The sequence below is a fragment of the Zea mays genome, chromosome 9 (genome assembly GCF_902167145.1).
Source record: "Zea mays cultivar B73 chromosome 9, Zm-B73-REFERENCE-NAM-5.0, whole genome shotgun sequence".
NCBI lineage: Eukaryota > Viridiplantae > Streptophyta > Magnoliopsida > Poales > Poaceae > Zea > Zea mays.
The window spans coordinates 82,829,394-82,846,051 of NC_050104.1; the positions used below are offsets into that span (position 1 = coordinate 82,829,394).

At 46.4% G+C, this 16,658-nt stretch overlaps 1 long non-coding RNA gene across 1 annotated transcript; it reads left to right on the forward strand.

Annotated features, from left to right (window-relative positions):
• Nucleotides 1-254: 254 nt before the first annotated feature.
• On the forward strand, nt 255-3,607 carry LOC100275176 (uncharacterized). Its single transcript, XR_558908.3, has 3 exons — nt 255-461; nt 2,805-2,916; nt 3,140-3,607. It is a non-coding gene; the product is annotated as an uncharacterized lncRNA (long non-coding RNA).
• Nucleotides 3,608-16,658: the final 13,051 nt, after the last annotated feature.

The window sequence follows — 16,658 nt, forward strand, 5'->3', positions numbered from 1 at the left end:
CCTGCATTTGTGCGTCTTGTGCGGTTGAGAAAATAGAGGAAAGAAATACCATATGGATCTCACTTCCTATTTTCTCTCTTGGGCGTAATCTGCATGCTACCCGAACCGTGGCCACGATCCTGCCCAGGAACCAACCGCGCTCGGTCGCTCTCTCCACCCACCGCGCATGCCATTCGCTGTAGCTGCGCATCGCGCCCACCAGTCCGCCCACCTCCTGTTCCTCTTCTCCCAAACCGCCTCCCACAGATGTCTCTCCCTCGCCGGTTCCATTTGTAGCCTCATCACCCTATTTCCCTCTCCCTCGCGCGCGCCCACACCTCTACTTCCGAGCCGCCCTTGCTCCTGTGCCCATCCGGTGGATGCCCGCCCGCCATAGCACAACGTGCCCATCAGTTCTGTGGAGGAGCCCTGCTGTTCGCGTCGAATCGCTAGTTTGGTGCTCGCCGTCGAACTCCGTCGTGGTGAGCCGCTTTCCCTTCCCCACCTCATCCCTCCCCTTTCGCCCCATGGCCATGGCTGCCCTCCCCTGCGCTCAATCCGCGGTCGAGCGTGGCCCCTGACGCGTTCTCCCTTCGCGCGGTAGCAGCCTGCGCGGCGGCCAGCCTGTGCGGCGGCCAGGCAGCGCGGCTAGCAGCGCCCAGGCGCCCTATTCCCCTAGGCGCGGCCAAGTCCGGTGGCCCGGCGCGGTGTCGCAGCTAGCTCCGGTGAGCTGCGCTCCCTGTTCCCGTACGTGCGCGGCCAGTGGCCTGCTGCCGTCGCGGCCCGAGGCGCGCATCCAGCCACTGCCCCTGCGTGCGGCGCCCGCCCCTGCTCCCTATCCGTGCAGCGCTCGCCACAGCCACCCCGCGTGCCTTCGTCACTCCGGCGAGCCACCAGTGCCACTCGTCCTCCCCCTGCTGCTCGTCTGCCCAAGGAAGAAGAGAGGAGGGAGATGGATGGTTGATAAACTTGTCAGCTCCTTCGTGCGTGCGCAGGAAGATGAAACAACCGCTTCCTTTCATCCACACAAAATCACATCCTTTTCGATCCTCTGCGCCCACTATTCTGTGGCCATATGCGCGACCAGCCCCTCGGCCAATCAGAATAAGCCACATCACTTTAATCCGTTGTTTATTAAATACGCAATAACTCTTGTTATAAATTCGTTTTGTACAGTTTCAGCTACATTACTTTCATAGTGATGTCTTGTACATATTAAAAATATTGTTTTATTGTAACACATACTTTAGTTAATTATTTAATTATTTATTTGTCTGTTAGTTTTTAAAAGAGCAACTTAGTTAAAACTAATTTATAGTTTTAAGGGGCACTTTTATTAATACACGTTAATTTGGTTAATGCCAACTCAAATGATTTAAATTAATACTCGCTTAGTATATGCGCGTCCTTTGCTTAAATACTTCTCGCATGTCACGCATGCTGTTCCGTGAGCGATGGTGTGCTGGATCGCGCGTCACTCGTGTGCTTCTTCGCGTGTCGCGCGTCACTCGCGCATGTCGAGTGTTGTCCGCACGCTACCCACCTGTATTGTTCGCGTACACTATCACCACCCTTCCCTCGTGTGTCACGTGTGTCCACACGACGTTCGTGTGTGCTGTTCACATGTCGTCGTTCACGCGAGTCGCGATTCGCGCGCTTTAATAAAATTGTTCATTAGCCATGAATTGTTAGCTATTTCATTTATAATGTGTCATAAACCCGTTTCTATTTCGTTTCGGTCGCTTTAACTTCGTAACCTCGTCACCAACATGTTAGTAACATTATTTCGTCGCGAGGCGTGTTTTAATTAACTAGTTGATTATTTACTTATTTATCCAAGTCATTAAAGTAGTAGTTTACTTAAACTAATTTATAATTTTAGCCACACTTTATTTATATCTGTTAATAGGATTATATCTACTCAAATGTTTTAATTAATATTTGTTTAATATAGGTACGACGTAACTTGATAATTCTCTCATGTTGTGTCGTTCGGTGTCAAGTTGCCACGTGTCGCTTGCCTTGCCGCGCGTCGTTAGCGTGTATCTCGCATGTCGATCACGTGTGTCGCACGGCGTCTGCGCGTGATAATAAATAGTTTGCCACTTATAAACACTCATGTTAGTGATGTTAGTTCGTCAAGTCATATATGCTAGATAATTAACTTAAGGTTCACTCGACTAATATTTATCAGACTAATATTTCAGTTAGATTAAATGTGTAGGGTTCAACTTGCGCTTTTATAATAAACATTAACATGACTAATATTAACTTAACTACTTTTTATGTCATTTAATATTTGTTTAGTATAAACGCGACCCCTATTTAGTATTTTCTCGCTTGTCGCATGAGTTGTTCCACACGTGGTGTCGTGCTGGTTCGCGCGTCTTTCGCGATAGTCGTGTGCATTGTCCCATGCGACGTCCGTGTGCTATATTGCGCGTGTCCACGCGTTGTTTGCACGCTGGCGTGTTGTTTCACGCGTCATAAATTCATCTCGCTTAGAATCTCTCGTTTTAATTAAATTATTTAATTAACAGACATTTGTTAGTGTATCAGATTAATTGAACTAACTGATGTATAGTATTTATATTTGATCATGTTGAACTAAAAGTTGTTGTTAATACTTGTTTAACGTTAACGCGCTAACTTCTCAACCGTAACTTCGAGTTCGACGTTTCTTTCCCTCGCGTGACCATAGAATCGAGCTCTATTTTATGCTGCATGTTTTTATAACATTTTATAATGTATGTTATAATGTTCTTATGCATATACCTATGTTTGTTTGCTTGTGCTTGTTCGTCTTCGCTTCGCGTTGCGATTAGATCGCGGTTCGTTTCCGAGCTTCGAGGAATCAACGTTCAAGCGTCGGCGACCAAGAGATCAAGCTCTTCGAGTTCTATAAAGTTGAAGTCCCTGAGCATCTGTTTGGCGAAGGCAAGTGTCATCTGACCCATTATGTCTTATCTACTTATAATTCACTGTCCCGCATTACTTAATTGAAACCTAAGGATTGACTAGCTTTTTATTTACTTATCCTTGTTTACCTTTTTGGTTATCATGGTTAGCTTTATGCTATTGCTTTACTTTAATCAATGAACATGATGTGAATATTATGATACGATGATGTTATCCTGATGATGTTCTTGTGATACTTTAGGGGACTCAGGCTGTTTTCTCAGTACCTCTCCGTAAGGACCTGTTCGGGGAGTGACAACCCGGGATAACAGTGCAACCATGAGGGTGGAATGGGACGCCCTTAGCTGATTAATTAGAGAAACCAGAGGAGTAGCTGGCTTCGCCGTAGGGCCGTCAATGGGGTCCGGGCATAGTACTTGCTCTACCGAGGCTGGTTGCAGAGGTTCTTGATTTGGTTTTGTTAGTCACCCTTCCTTTGGGGAGATGTACTGTGTTTATCAAACTGGAGAAACCTAACGGGCGGCTATGACCTCTGGGAAATCTTTGTAAAGGCTACGTAGTGAGACCCTGCTAGGTCACCTTGGTACTGATCGATGGAGAGTCATGATCTCCGGGCAGAACGGGAATCACGACTTGTGGGTAAAGTGTGCGACCTCTGTAGAGGATTAGAAACTGATATATCAGTCGTGCTCACGGTTATGAGTGGCCTTGGAATCCTCTTTGATTAGAGATACAGATGGTTCGAGATACAATGGTTCTATTTATTATTTTGGTTCGATGATGATAGCAATGTTCCTCGATGAGGAAATAATTCACGGATTGGTTATTGCTAAAACTTGGCTTCCATTAATAATAAATATCTGACCAACTAAAAGCAACTGCTTGAGCTTAACCCCACATAAAGCTAGTCCACCTCAGCCAAACGGGACATTTGCTGAGTACGTTGATGTGTACTCACCCTTGCTTTCACAAAACACCAGGTTGCCTTTGGTGCAATCTATGCTCAGGTAAAGAAGAAGGCGCCGAGGCGGATCTCCGGGAGTTCCAGGACTTCGGCGAGTTCGAGGATTAGGCTAGCGACCTCCCCCAGTCAGCTGCCTGTGGTGGGTTTGTTTACGTTGGCTACGTTTCGATTCTGTGTACTTTGATTTATATTATGTAAATGACTCTAGTCTTTAATATTATTACTTACTCTTTATTGTTATTCGAAGCATTGTGCTATGATGAGTCATTTATGTAATCACTATGTACGTGAGTTCTAATCCTGGCACGTACATGGTTCGCATTCGGTTTACCTTCAAAACCGGGTGTGACATAAATGGTATCAAAGCCCTTGCTGACTGTAGGACCGCTATTCTAGAGTAGCACTGTCTGTTTTAAGGACTTATCGATTTTTACTTCACCTCATCCTTGATGTTGTTTCAAAATATTAGTCACCTCGACTAATTCAATGTTGTGCTCCTATATGCCCCCTTGCGAAAAGTATTTTATTCTAGTATGGTCTATACTTTTCTCAATCCATTAGATCTGATCTCACTCTTGTGCTTGCGACATCTTTGTAGATGCCCCCTGACCATAACCTTTTTGTCTTTTGGGATTCTTTCCTCTTTCATCATTAAGTTGCTATCATTTGGTAATCTTATTTCCTTGGTATTGACATGCTCGTATCCCTGGAGTCTTGAATACTGTTGTTTCAATACCTACCTCTAATAAAAAAACTCTACTGCCTATTTAAACTTTTTAGTTTATAGGTCCTTGGTCTTACTGTCTTTTGAGACCCTTTCCTATTCTAGTGTTAAGTCACTATCTTTTGGCAATTTGTACTCTCTTGGTCTTAGTATGCTCGTACCATTTGAATCTTGCATATCCCAATGACTGTTCAAGACATTTCAGTTAACATGTCCTTGACCACCCCCGTTTCTTAACGACCCATGAGCATTCATTTTATTTCGCACACACTTGGTGATCTCGTTAATTCCTTGTAACTTCCTTTGGTAATGAATTTTACTTCAACCCTTCTGTTGGAACCATACCTATCTTACCCTTTATTATTCTCTCCACTTCGCCACTTTGCAAGTCTTGCCCTAACTCTGTCCATGGACTATGCTTTTCATCATTATCATCTTTACCCTTGTCACCTCTATATCTTACCTTGATGCTTATGTTATACCTGTTCTTTAAAACCTTCTCTCTTCCATCTCAATTTTATAGTTGTATTTTACCTATTTTCCCTTGGTTGTATCCTCTTCCTTGTCGCTTGCGAGTTTTTAACCCCATCCTTTGTTGTGCTCCGGTTGGGTACTACATTTACCTTTCTCATCTCTCGATCCTACCTTGGTGATTACACTATGTCTGTTCTCTAAAATCTCCAATCTCCTATCCAATTTGAGAGCAGTGTTTTACTTATCCTACCCTTGGCAATATCCTCTTCTTTATCGCGTGAAAGCCTGGACGTGACCCCATTCTTTGTTGTACTCATACCACTGGCTATTCAATGCCTTCATATTTTCTCTCATACCCTTGTCCGTTATCGCCTTTGACCCTGCGATATTTATGTCTTCTACTTAAACGCTTACCTTGAACTTATCCTTTAGAAGCCTCCCCTTTCTTTCGACCTAGCTTGAGAGCTGTGAGTTACCCATCTCTCCCTTGATTTCTTTTCACTCCTTGCCGCCTTACAAGTTTTATCACCCTCACCTTGCCATCCATCAATCTTGCCTTGATACTCATCTTTATTCCTACTCCTTAAAAATCCCCTCTCTTCCACCTCAATTTGAGAGTGGCAATTTACCTATCTGGCCCATGGACGTACCCTTTTGTCTTATAACTCCATCCTTTGTGGTACTTATACCTTTTGTCTTATGCCTAATTATCTCCTCCCATACCTCCTTGTCCATTATTACCTTTAAAACCCCCGTAATGTCTATGCACTTGCCTTCTTTCTTACCTTCAACGTACCCTTTTAAGCCTCCTCTTTTCCATCCCTGTTTGGGGATAATGCCTCATCTATTTCATCGTTGACTGCTCCACCTTCTTTGACACCTTGCAAGTCTTGTCTAGAATATATCCTTGGTTGTGTGTTTGATTGTTATCACCTTAACCCTTGTCATCCCTTGATCTATACCTTGATGCTTATCATGTACCCATGTTTTAAAGCCGCCTCTCCCATTTCAGTTCAAGAGTGATGTCTTACCTTTCCCGCTCTTGTTCGTTCCCTTTTCCTCTATCGTATTGCAAGTCTTAGCTTTTGTTTGATATCACCCTTACTTGTTATGGTGACCACGGACTCTATCGTAGGCCTGACCACGGACTCCTGGTGCTTGTTGTGGTGCTCCTTGTCTTGCTGGGGCATTGACTGCTGGCGGTTGCTGGGTTGCTTTCTTTGGACAATCCTTCGCCGAGTGATTCTATTCTCCACAGTAGAAGCATGCACGACCTCTTACTTGTGCTAGGGCTGCTTGGCCATTTTGGTTGGTTGTGGGGGCAGGAAGACGAGCTGCCTGGTTGCTCTGATGTTGGTACTAATTTCCTCCTAGCTGAGTGTTCTGACGGTACTGCTGCTGCTATTGCTGAGGAAACTGCCTCTGGTACTGGTGCTGGTGCTGACGCTGATGCTGGTGCTAGTGACCTTGCTTGAATTGTTGTGGCGAGCTGCCTGAGTAGCGGGGACGACTGCTACTCCCGGTCTAAGGTCCACCGATCTTGCGCTTCCTATCCGCCATCTCCCGATGCTTCCTTTCAGTCATGATTGCTCTGTCTATCAAATGCTGGAAGGTGAGGAAAGTGTGGTTCATGAGCTGGTAATGGAGGGGATCAACCAATCCTCTCAGAAAGCGGTACTGCCGCTTGGCATCTGTGTTGACGTCTTCTGGGGCGTAACGTGACAGCTGCAGAAACTTATCCCTGTACTCACTAACGGATAGGGGACCTTGCTTTAGGGCGAGAAACTCCTCCTTCCTCACTATCATCAGTCCCTCGGGCACATGGTAGCGACGGAAGTTGTCCCTGAACTCCTCCCAAGTGATGGCTTCAGGGTTGGCATGGGTGGCGAGGTAAGACTCCCACCAAGACTGTGCTTCTCCCCTCAGTTGTCGGGGACCATACAACACCTTCTCACGGTCGTTGCACTGTGCAGTGTGCAACTCACGCTCCACGGTACACAACCAATCTTCCGCGTCCATGGGGTCAGCAGAGTGGGCAAAGACAGGGGGATGGCCCCTCATGAATTCTGCCCGCTTGTCTCTAGGCACTTGTGGCATCTGGACTTGCACTGGAGGCTGAGGTGGTGGTGGCTGCTGCTAAGCTTGCTGCATCGCTGCTAATATCTGACCAATTGCCTGAACTGCCTGGGTCTGCATCAAGAACATCTGCTCAATGGTCATCGGGGGTTGCGGTGGCAACTGCTGCTGTGGAGCTGCCTCCTCTTGGAGTGCCTGCTGCTCTGGCTGTGCACGCCTCGCACCTCTGCGCCTGTTCTCAGACATCTGTAGAAACCACACACATATCAGATCTGACTCTGCAGTCTTTCAGCATAAGAAAAGATATACAAGAATATTCACAACACTGAATAATTGATCATCTTCACTGACAACTTCTCAGATAGAGAGGAAAGTGGAAATAAATGGATTACCCAAATAAATAACTGACTTTATTAATAACTACACCAAGTTGCAGGAGATACCCACCCCTTGGTGACAATCATTACAAAGATCCAACTTCATTACATGTTCATCATGACAAGCATCCAACAAAAGATAACCAAACTAACTCTAACTAAGACTGACTAGACTAAGACACTGAATTAAGCATTATTACAGACTCCGACTCTATCGATCTATGGATCCAAATCTATCCGGGTCCTGTAGTCTGGGGTACCATAGTCGAAGTGACCACGGGGCGGTGAACGGTAAGGGTGCTGAATCCCTACAGGGGCAGGAGAACCACCATCCAGATAGTGGTGTGCTGCGCACTCAGCACGCAATTCCACAACCTCTGCCCGAACCTTGCCCAACTCGTCAAGAGCGTGGTCTAACTCTGTGTTGAGCACGGCGACCAAGTTGACCATGCTGTTCAGCCTGGGATTGCCCTCACCAACTGGCGAGACAATCACACCTCCAGCACTGCCGATCGAACGGTGAGGGTAGTACTTCAGGTCAAGGCCATCAGCTACCCCGCTGAACAACGAGCAATACTGAGAAAGTGCATGTCGTGCTGCATCTTGCATGGCTGCCTCGGCAGTGTCCCTCTCAGTGATAGAATAGTGCTCCAAGAAGGCCTCTGCACCCTGGAGATCATCGTCCGGACGATGCACCAAGCAAGTAGCCTCCCACTGGTCCAGGTATAACCCGCGACGATGCTGGTAGACTACACAATGGTACTCGATAGACCAAGTGTGTCGGTCGAAGGCCCGACGCATCAGGGTATCGAGAGAGTCATGGAAGTGACACCCGCGAGCGGCATCACGAGTGATGGGTCTCGCAATCCATCCATCCGGCTCCGGCTCCTCCGAGAGCTCTGTGTCGTGGCTCAAACTGCCACCGGCGTCGTCGTCATCTCTGTCTCCGTCAGGGTCTCCTCCAGCATCCGGGATGCCCTGAGGTGGTGCAGGGGGCATTTCTGGCTGAGGTGTAGGGGAAGGAGGCCTCTCAGACTCCACCTCGTGTTGAGGCAAGGGGGAAGAGTCCTGCTGCTCCTGGTCCAGCTCCTGCTCCTGGCGTCGGCGCTCCTGCTCCTCGTGCAGGCGACGATGCAGTCTCTCCAGGTGGCTGGACTGACCTGACACCGTGCGAAGTAGGGGACGCTCCGCCAGGCGAGAAGGCAAAAAGGGGATCACAGACTTACGTGCAGTGCACCTGATACGGGTCATCTAAAAAGACATCGTAAGCACAAGAGTAAGAGTAGAACTATGAGACCAGAAAGTAAACAGAAAGGAAAGTGAGACAAAACTTTTGAGATGAGTAAATAACATAGAGTTGGTCAAGATGACCAACTTTTGAAAAGACTCTAAGATCAAGGTAAGAGTAAGGGTCTATAGTCCTTAAGTCGACCATTCTAGTCTAGGTTAGCGGTCCTACAGTCAGAAAGGCTTTGATACCACTTGAAGTTCAGTTCAGCTTATCACCCGCATACAGATGGTCAGACTAAGAGAACCAACCAGATTCTTGAGGATATGTTGAGAGCTTGTGCTTTGCAAGACTAGTTAGGATGGGACAAGAGGCTACCGTATGCAGAATTCTCTTGCAACAATAGCTACCAAGCCAGTCTGAAGATGTCACCATTCGAAGCACTTTATGGGAGGAATTGCAGAACTCCATTGCATTGGGATCAACCCGGCGAAAGGCAGGTATTCAACCCCGAGATTTTGCTTGAAGCTGAAGAGAATATCAGGATGATCCAAGAAAATCTGAAGGCAGCACAGTCCAGGAAGTGAAGCTATGCTGATACCAGGAGAAGAGAACTCAGTTTTGAAGTGGGAGTATGTCTACTTGAAAGTGTCGCCCATCAGCGGAACCAAGAGGTTTGGGGTCAAAGGCAAGTTGGCACCTCGCTATATCGGCTCGTATCAGATTCAAGCCAGACGTGGAGAAGTGGCTTATTAACTCAGTTTGCCAGAGAATCTGTCAGCTGTGCACGATGTGTTCCATGTGTCTCAGTTGAAGAAATGCTTAAGAGTGCCAGAAGAGCAATTGCCAGCACAGGATCTTGAAGTTCAAGAAGATCTGACATATATTGAGAAGCCAACTCAAATTCTGGAGACAGCAGATCGGGTCACTCGGAGAAGTACCATCAGGATGTGCAAAGTCAAGTGGGGTCACCACTCAGAAGAAAAAGCAACCTAGGAAAAAGAGGATGAATTGAAAGCCAAGTACCCTGAGCTCTTTTCTAGCCAGCCCTGAATCTCGAGGGTGAGATTCTTTTAAGGGGGATAGGTCTGTAACACCCTGATTTTGGGGGTATAAAATTTCTTTCTTATTATCACCCAAAATCATGTGTTACTCTTCCTTTTCTCACTTTAGGCTTTCTCTCTCTTTAGATTGTTTCTCTCTTTTTCATTTTGGTTAGAAATGGCTTAAACTACTGGAGATTAACTATTTATTTTTGTCAAAACCTTATGAGTCATGACATGTTGCATCATGCTGAGCTTAAAATATTCTTTGAAGTGTTGCACAAGTTTGAATTTATTTGAATTTGAAACCTAGTTTGAATTTGGATTTGAAAACCCTATAGAAAAGAAATAGAAAAGGAATTAGAAAATCCAGAGAAAAAGAAAAGGAGAAAGCAGCCCAGTCGGCCCACTAAGCCCAGCCAGGCCGCGTGCCCGCGCCGCCTTACAGGCGGACCCCGCCTGTCAGCGGCAGTTCTCCCTCGCGCGCGCCCTCCCTCTCTCGCTCGCTGCCCAATGGGGCCAACCTGTCGGCGCCGGTTTTCTTCACCCGCGCGCTCCCTCTCTCTCTGTCTCGCGGGCCCGGTTCGCTAGCCGTTGAGCCGTTGTTCCGCACGTCCCCTTTTCTCTCTCTGCGTCGTGGGCCTGCCTTGTCAGTTCCGCCTTCCCCGCGCCCGCCGTGGACCGGCGCGTGCGCACTTGCGCATGTCACCGGGTTTCTCGGCCACGACGCCCGCCCACGCGCCCAGCTCCCTTTTTAGAGCCTTGCCAGTGCCCTGCACTCGCACCTCGCCTCATTTCGCACACCCTCGCCCTCTCTCGCGCTCTGTCCTCGCCGCCGGAGACCCGAGCCCGCGTTCCCGACCATCCAGCTCGCCGGAGACCGCGCCAAGCCTCCCCGAGCTCCGCCCCGAGGTGAGACACCTGTCCCCGTGCCCAATTTCCCTTATTGCGCCCTGTGTTCGTCTAATTTTGCCTTCGCCGGTGCTCAACCGCGGTGGTCCGCCGTGCTCGTGCGGTGGCCGACCGATTTAGCCCGGTCTAGTTCCTCGGTGTTAGTCCCTAAGGTGCATCTGCCTCTGCTGAAGCCAGCCCAGGCCTTAGCGCGCCTTAAGTCCCCTCCCCGTGGCTGGAATCGCTCACCGGAGTTTATCTGGCCTGCCCGAGACCTTCTCACCGCCGTTCTCCCCTCTCTGCCCGTGGACTCGTGGCCTCTTCCCCGCCATTGAGTTCACCGTGGAGCCCTCTTCCCCTCTGCCCAACTCCAGCGACCCCGGAGCCACAAAAGCTCGTGCCTGCCTCAACTCCAGCCACCTCACCGTCGCGGAGAGGAGCGGCGCCGCCCGCAGCCGTCTGTTTCCTCGGTCTGATCCCCTCCGTCCGATTCAGATCGAATGGCCCGGACCGCGGGATACCGCTTCGCGCCGCGCGCCTGACGCCCTGACCCACCTGTCAGCGTCACCCACAGCCGCTTATCCTTCCCGGTCTGATTCTCCCCATCCGATCTTGATCGAACGGCTCGGACCCCTTCGGACCCCCTTGGACCCCTCCCTGTCTGATCTCGATCGAACGGTTCGAACCCCCTTGGACCCCTGTAGCCGTCCATTTTCCCCTGTGGCACTGGGCCCGCTCGGTCAGCACGCTCTCCCCCTCTATCGCTGACACTCCCTGTCCCACCTGTCAGCACTTGCCCGCCCGCGCGCGCGCCCTCGGCCGCAGATCTAATCTCGGCCGTCGGTTTCTGATCTAGCGGTTAGATTCACCCGATACCCCTTCGCGTGGCTATTTTGTTTAAGAAACCCCCTGGTTTTAGGAAATCAACCTGTTGTCCTCTGTTTTAGCGCATGGGTCCTGGGTTTGTTTTAATTAGACCCCTGGACTTTTATTTAATCACAGAATTAGCCCTAATTTCATATTTTGAATTCCCAAACTTGTTTATTTCATAACTTTTGCATATGAACTCCAAATTTAGAGATTCAAATTGCAAAATGCTCATAGAATTATTCTCTATTTAAATAAAATGGTTTCACTCACTGTCTGCACACTCTAAATTTTTAGGATTGAATATGAACTATTGTAGGTGTATGTTTTTTTTATTAATAAATAAATAAATAAAGGAGAACCTTAGAGATTTAAACTTGCTTAAACTTGTGAGATTTAAACTTGCTTAAACTATCTCTAATCTAAATTTTAGGTCACCATAAAATCAAATGATCTTTGATTTTGTAGTTGTAAATGTTGGGGACTTGTTCTCAAATGCTATGAGTCAAGAACAAGGCAACATAGAAAATGTTAATCAGTAAAGTCCTTCGTCCTTCGAAGCATTATTCCTCTCAGGATATAATGGTTTTCGGACGAAGGTTATGAAGGGCATACCTTCATAAATATATTATATAATGACGAAGGATGAATTATAAGAAATATAATGAACAACATAAGCAATTATGTCTTATTATTATATATAAACAGAAATAATCATTGGATTACAAATGTACCTTCAACTTGAAGGAGATGAAAGTACAAGCGTGACGCAAAAGTGAATGCCAAATCCGCCCCCCCAGTACGGGGGTACTGTTCACCTATTTATAGGCACAGGTCACAGCCTATGCAAAATTACATTCATGCCCTTTACATTTGATAATAATTCTATTGTAATCTATCGAGGTCTGAATAGCCTTTTCATCTTTAAGTCGGTTTCATTTTGTTGCTATCATGCCGAAGCTTTCCTGCTCACACCTTCGGCGCTGTATCAACCTTCGTATTATTCTGGTCTGCTGTGATACCGACTTGAGTCCGAAGATACATGTTCACACATTAAACTCCAGAAATACTGTTAAATCCTGTTTTTGAGGACCTTCGTAAGCCGAAGGCCCCCAACAGTAGCCCCTCGCAATATTAATTTGTTTAAAACAATAAATTTAGATTGCGATATGGACGAAGGCTTTACGCCGAAGGTCCGAAAAAACACCTTCCCTTTGCTAGAATAGCAACATTCACTGACAAGCGGGGTCTTTCAATTTTCAACGCACTGGGCGTATAAATACGGTCATACCGCAAACTCATTTGGCACGCTTTCTTGTCATCTGCTCTCGCTCACTCGATTTTTAGCTTTTGTGCACTAAGAATTTCTGAGCTTTTAGTTTCGAAGCTTCGGCTTTGAAAACAGTTTTTTAGTGTTTCCGAAGATGTCTAGAGATAAGAAGGCTGCTGCTGAGACGAAGCTGAGTCTTGACGAAGAGAAAAACTTGGGGTTTCTTATAGCGATGTCGAAGACCAACACGGAAAAAATCACCAAGGAGATTCTAGAAGGTTTGTCTAAGGATACTGGTGACAGCGACAGTTATGATGTGGACAGCGGTGGTGAAGACTCCGAAGATCGTCCCTGGCGACCAAGCCACTCAGTTTATGGTAAATCAACTATCAAAGAGAATCATCTTGTCAACATGAGAGGGAGGTATTTCCGGGATTTGTCCATTGTGAGGGCCGACGAAGGGGAGAAGACTTGTCCACACCCTGAAGAGAATGAAGTCGTAGTGTACCGAAGCTTTTTGAAAGCTGGGCTGCGATTTCCCTTAAGCAACTTCGTCGTGGAGGTGTTGAAAATCTTCGAAGTCTATCTTCACCAACTTACCCCCGAGGCAATTATAAGGCTGAATATCTTCGTGTGGGCCGTGAGAAGCCAAGGTCTGAAGCCTGATGCAAAAAGCTTCTGCAATATACATGAATTATCCTACGAAACAAAACCTTGGGGTAAGGAACAGTATCATAATAATTTTGGCTGCTACAGTTTCGTTTCTCGATCCGGGTCAAGCTGTCCCGTGCCAACCTTTCGGAAGAGATGGCCCGGCGACTGGATGACAGAATGGTTTTATGTGAAGAATGACCTGTCAGTACGAGAAGATATCAAAGGTATAATTATGCGCCCTATTTGGCAAAGCTTCGGCCTTCGGAGGCCGAAGGTTGAAATGAATGAAGCTGCCGAAGAATGCCAGAGGGCCTTCGGCGTTATCTGTTCTTTTATTGGAACGAGAGATTTAGTACAAGAGCATATTGCCTTCCGGGTATGGCCGCTCGCGGAGAAATGGGAAATGCCGCAAGAAATCATAAAAGAGGCCGACGAAGGTGGACTTGTCAGACTGAAGTACACCTTCAAGTTCGGAGATAAATTCGTTGAGCCAGATGATGACTGGTTAAAAAGCATTGAAAATTTAAGTGATGAGCTGCTTGGGGCTTATTCGAAGGCCGAAGATACTGCGATGTCAGCAGCCTTCGGAGGCCGAAAAAAGAAGAGGCTGAATCGGGTATTTGATGCAATTGGGTTTGTCTACCCTGACTATTGCTATCCCATTCGAAGGCAGAAGAGAAAAAACACAACCTCTGCAAAAGAAGAAGCTGAAACTGCTCCTAGCGAGCCAGAACCGAAAAGAAAGAAGATAAAGGTCCTCACACATCGGCCGCGCTATATTGAACCAGCTTCGGTGCCTGAGTTTACCGGGAAAACTTCTTCGGCCACCGAGGCTAAAAGGCCAACCAAACCAACCTTGCTGCCAGTAGTTGCAGAAATGGCCGAAACGCCAAAAAGGATAGAATTGGAAGAACCGAAGATTTTGCTACCAGAAACCGAAAAAATGGCCGAAGCGCCGTCCACAGAAAAAATGGAAGAAGTGAAAAAACCATCTGAAGAAAAAGCACCAGAAGTTGTGAGTCCTGCAGCAAATGTTGAAACAGTAAAAAATCAAAAAGTGCCAGCAGTGACTCCGAAAAGAAAGAGAATGGCTAATGTGCTAGATGTACTGGAAACAATCAAATCTTCAAGCACACCTCCGAAGAAGGCTGCTGTCACTCCTGAAACAACAACTGAAATTTCTGATACAAAAGCTCCAGAGCAAGAAACTAAAGCCGAAGCTAGGGCCTCAGAGCCCGTAAAGATAAAATCCTTGGAAACTGAGGAAGAAAAAATAACAAAGCCAACTTTTGTTGAAGCAATCGGTGTCGTTGCCCCCGAAGCATCCTTCAAAATTCGTGATTATATTGTTCGTCATGCTTCGGGGAAAAAACTATCAGAAAAAGAAGAGCAAGAGGCCCAGCGCTATGCCCAAAAACTGAAGTATCCAAAGGGGGCGTTAATATTCAATGGTAGTGGAGAAGAAGACTTTTTGTATTGTCTCCCTGACAGCAAGGAGATTTCTGTCTGCCGGGAGATGAGCAAGAGCTTCGGATTCCCAACTTTAGAAGACGGGCTCTCGGTGCTGTCGAAGAACGATCTGGCCGACAGCCTGGCCTATAATAGCTTAAAGGTGCGACAAATAGGATCCTTGTATTTTTTGTTGAGACCAAAATTTTTCGTTTGTGTAAATTTATTGACACACACATATTTCGCTTTGCAGGGTCTGATACTTAGCAATGCCCTCAGGGCACAGAAAGATGCTGAAGACGAAGGGTGTGCTATAGCCCTGAGCAACCTTCGTTCCGAAGTAATTGAACTGAGGAACGAAGGCCTCGAAAAAGATAAAATATTACACTCATTGATAAATAAAATAAAGGAAGACGAAGCTTCTTTTAAGGGTCAAGCTGAAGCTCAGAAGCGCGAAATTGAAGATCTTCGGAAACAACTGGCCAGAGCCAAGGAAGAACGCATACTTGAAGAAACAAGGCGAGAACTCAGCGACCAATGGGCAGATCACTTAGAAGTAACTGTTGAAGAGCTTCGTTCGTCCAAGAAAAGATGCTATAACAAATCTATAGAGTGTGTTAAGAAGTTAAAAGCTAGCTTCGCCAGGGTCGGCGCCTTCTCAAGCGAAGAAAACTTTACGAGAGGCAATCCCGAAGATCCCATCGAATGGATCGACCACGAAGCTGAGGCCTTCGAAGAAATTTTAAATAGCCGCGGAGATATATGTGCTTTCTCTGGTGCCAGAGGAATTGCCACCATTTTAGAGAAGAAGGGCTGCGGACATGTAAAAATTTTAGCACAATCCGAAGCTGCTTTGTCCTTTGAAGATGCAAGAGATCCTTCGGCCGAAGCTAGCATGATCGGTGGAAAATTTTTCACCGATATCTGGGATAATGGTGGCCGAGAAATGGCCGGAGAAATTATTCAAAAAAGTGAAAAGGGCATTCACGATGCTAGAGAAGTGGCTGAGGCTGCTGAAAAGAGCGCAGAGCCCGAAGGTCAATTAGGTAGTAACTAATAGTTTTTATTGTGTTGTAATTTTTGGTTTTAAGCTTCGTTTGCCATTTGTAATAGCAATGTAGTCGTATCCTGTCCTTCTTCAGATCCTGCTGAAGCGTCTCCGGGCCCTCAGCCGAAAGGAGACGACGAAATTAAAAAGATGGCTGAAGCCATTATGGACGAAGTCGTCAATCGGCTCCTGAATGAGGCTGCAGAAGTTGTTCTGAGAGAAGATTAAATACTATTGTAAATTAAACTTCTGAAATATAATATATTGTAACATTTTGTAATCCTGAATGTAATATACCCGTTTTTATTGCTCAACTCTTTACGATGCATGAAACTTTACACTTACCGCTTTTGAGTCTTTGACGAAAAAACACCTTCCCTTCTTTTCATGCTTCGTGAAGAGGAATTTTTCTTTGTCACAACAATATCCAATGTTCTAATAAATAATATCCAGGCTTCGTGAAGATACTTTCCGAAGCTATACTTCCGAAGATCAATAATGTATCTCCTTGTGACATTATGATTTTTCCCTTTTTTCAAAACGTTCTTCTGTAGATTAATATGATGTCCACCTCTTATGCCATATGCAACATGATGTATGATGCTTATGCTATGCGAAATGATGCGATGATGTTATGCTGTGTAAGATACACACATTCCTGCGACAAAACACATAATCTTTTGAATCAGCATTGT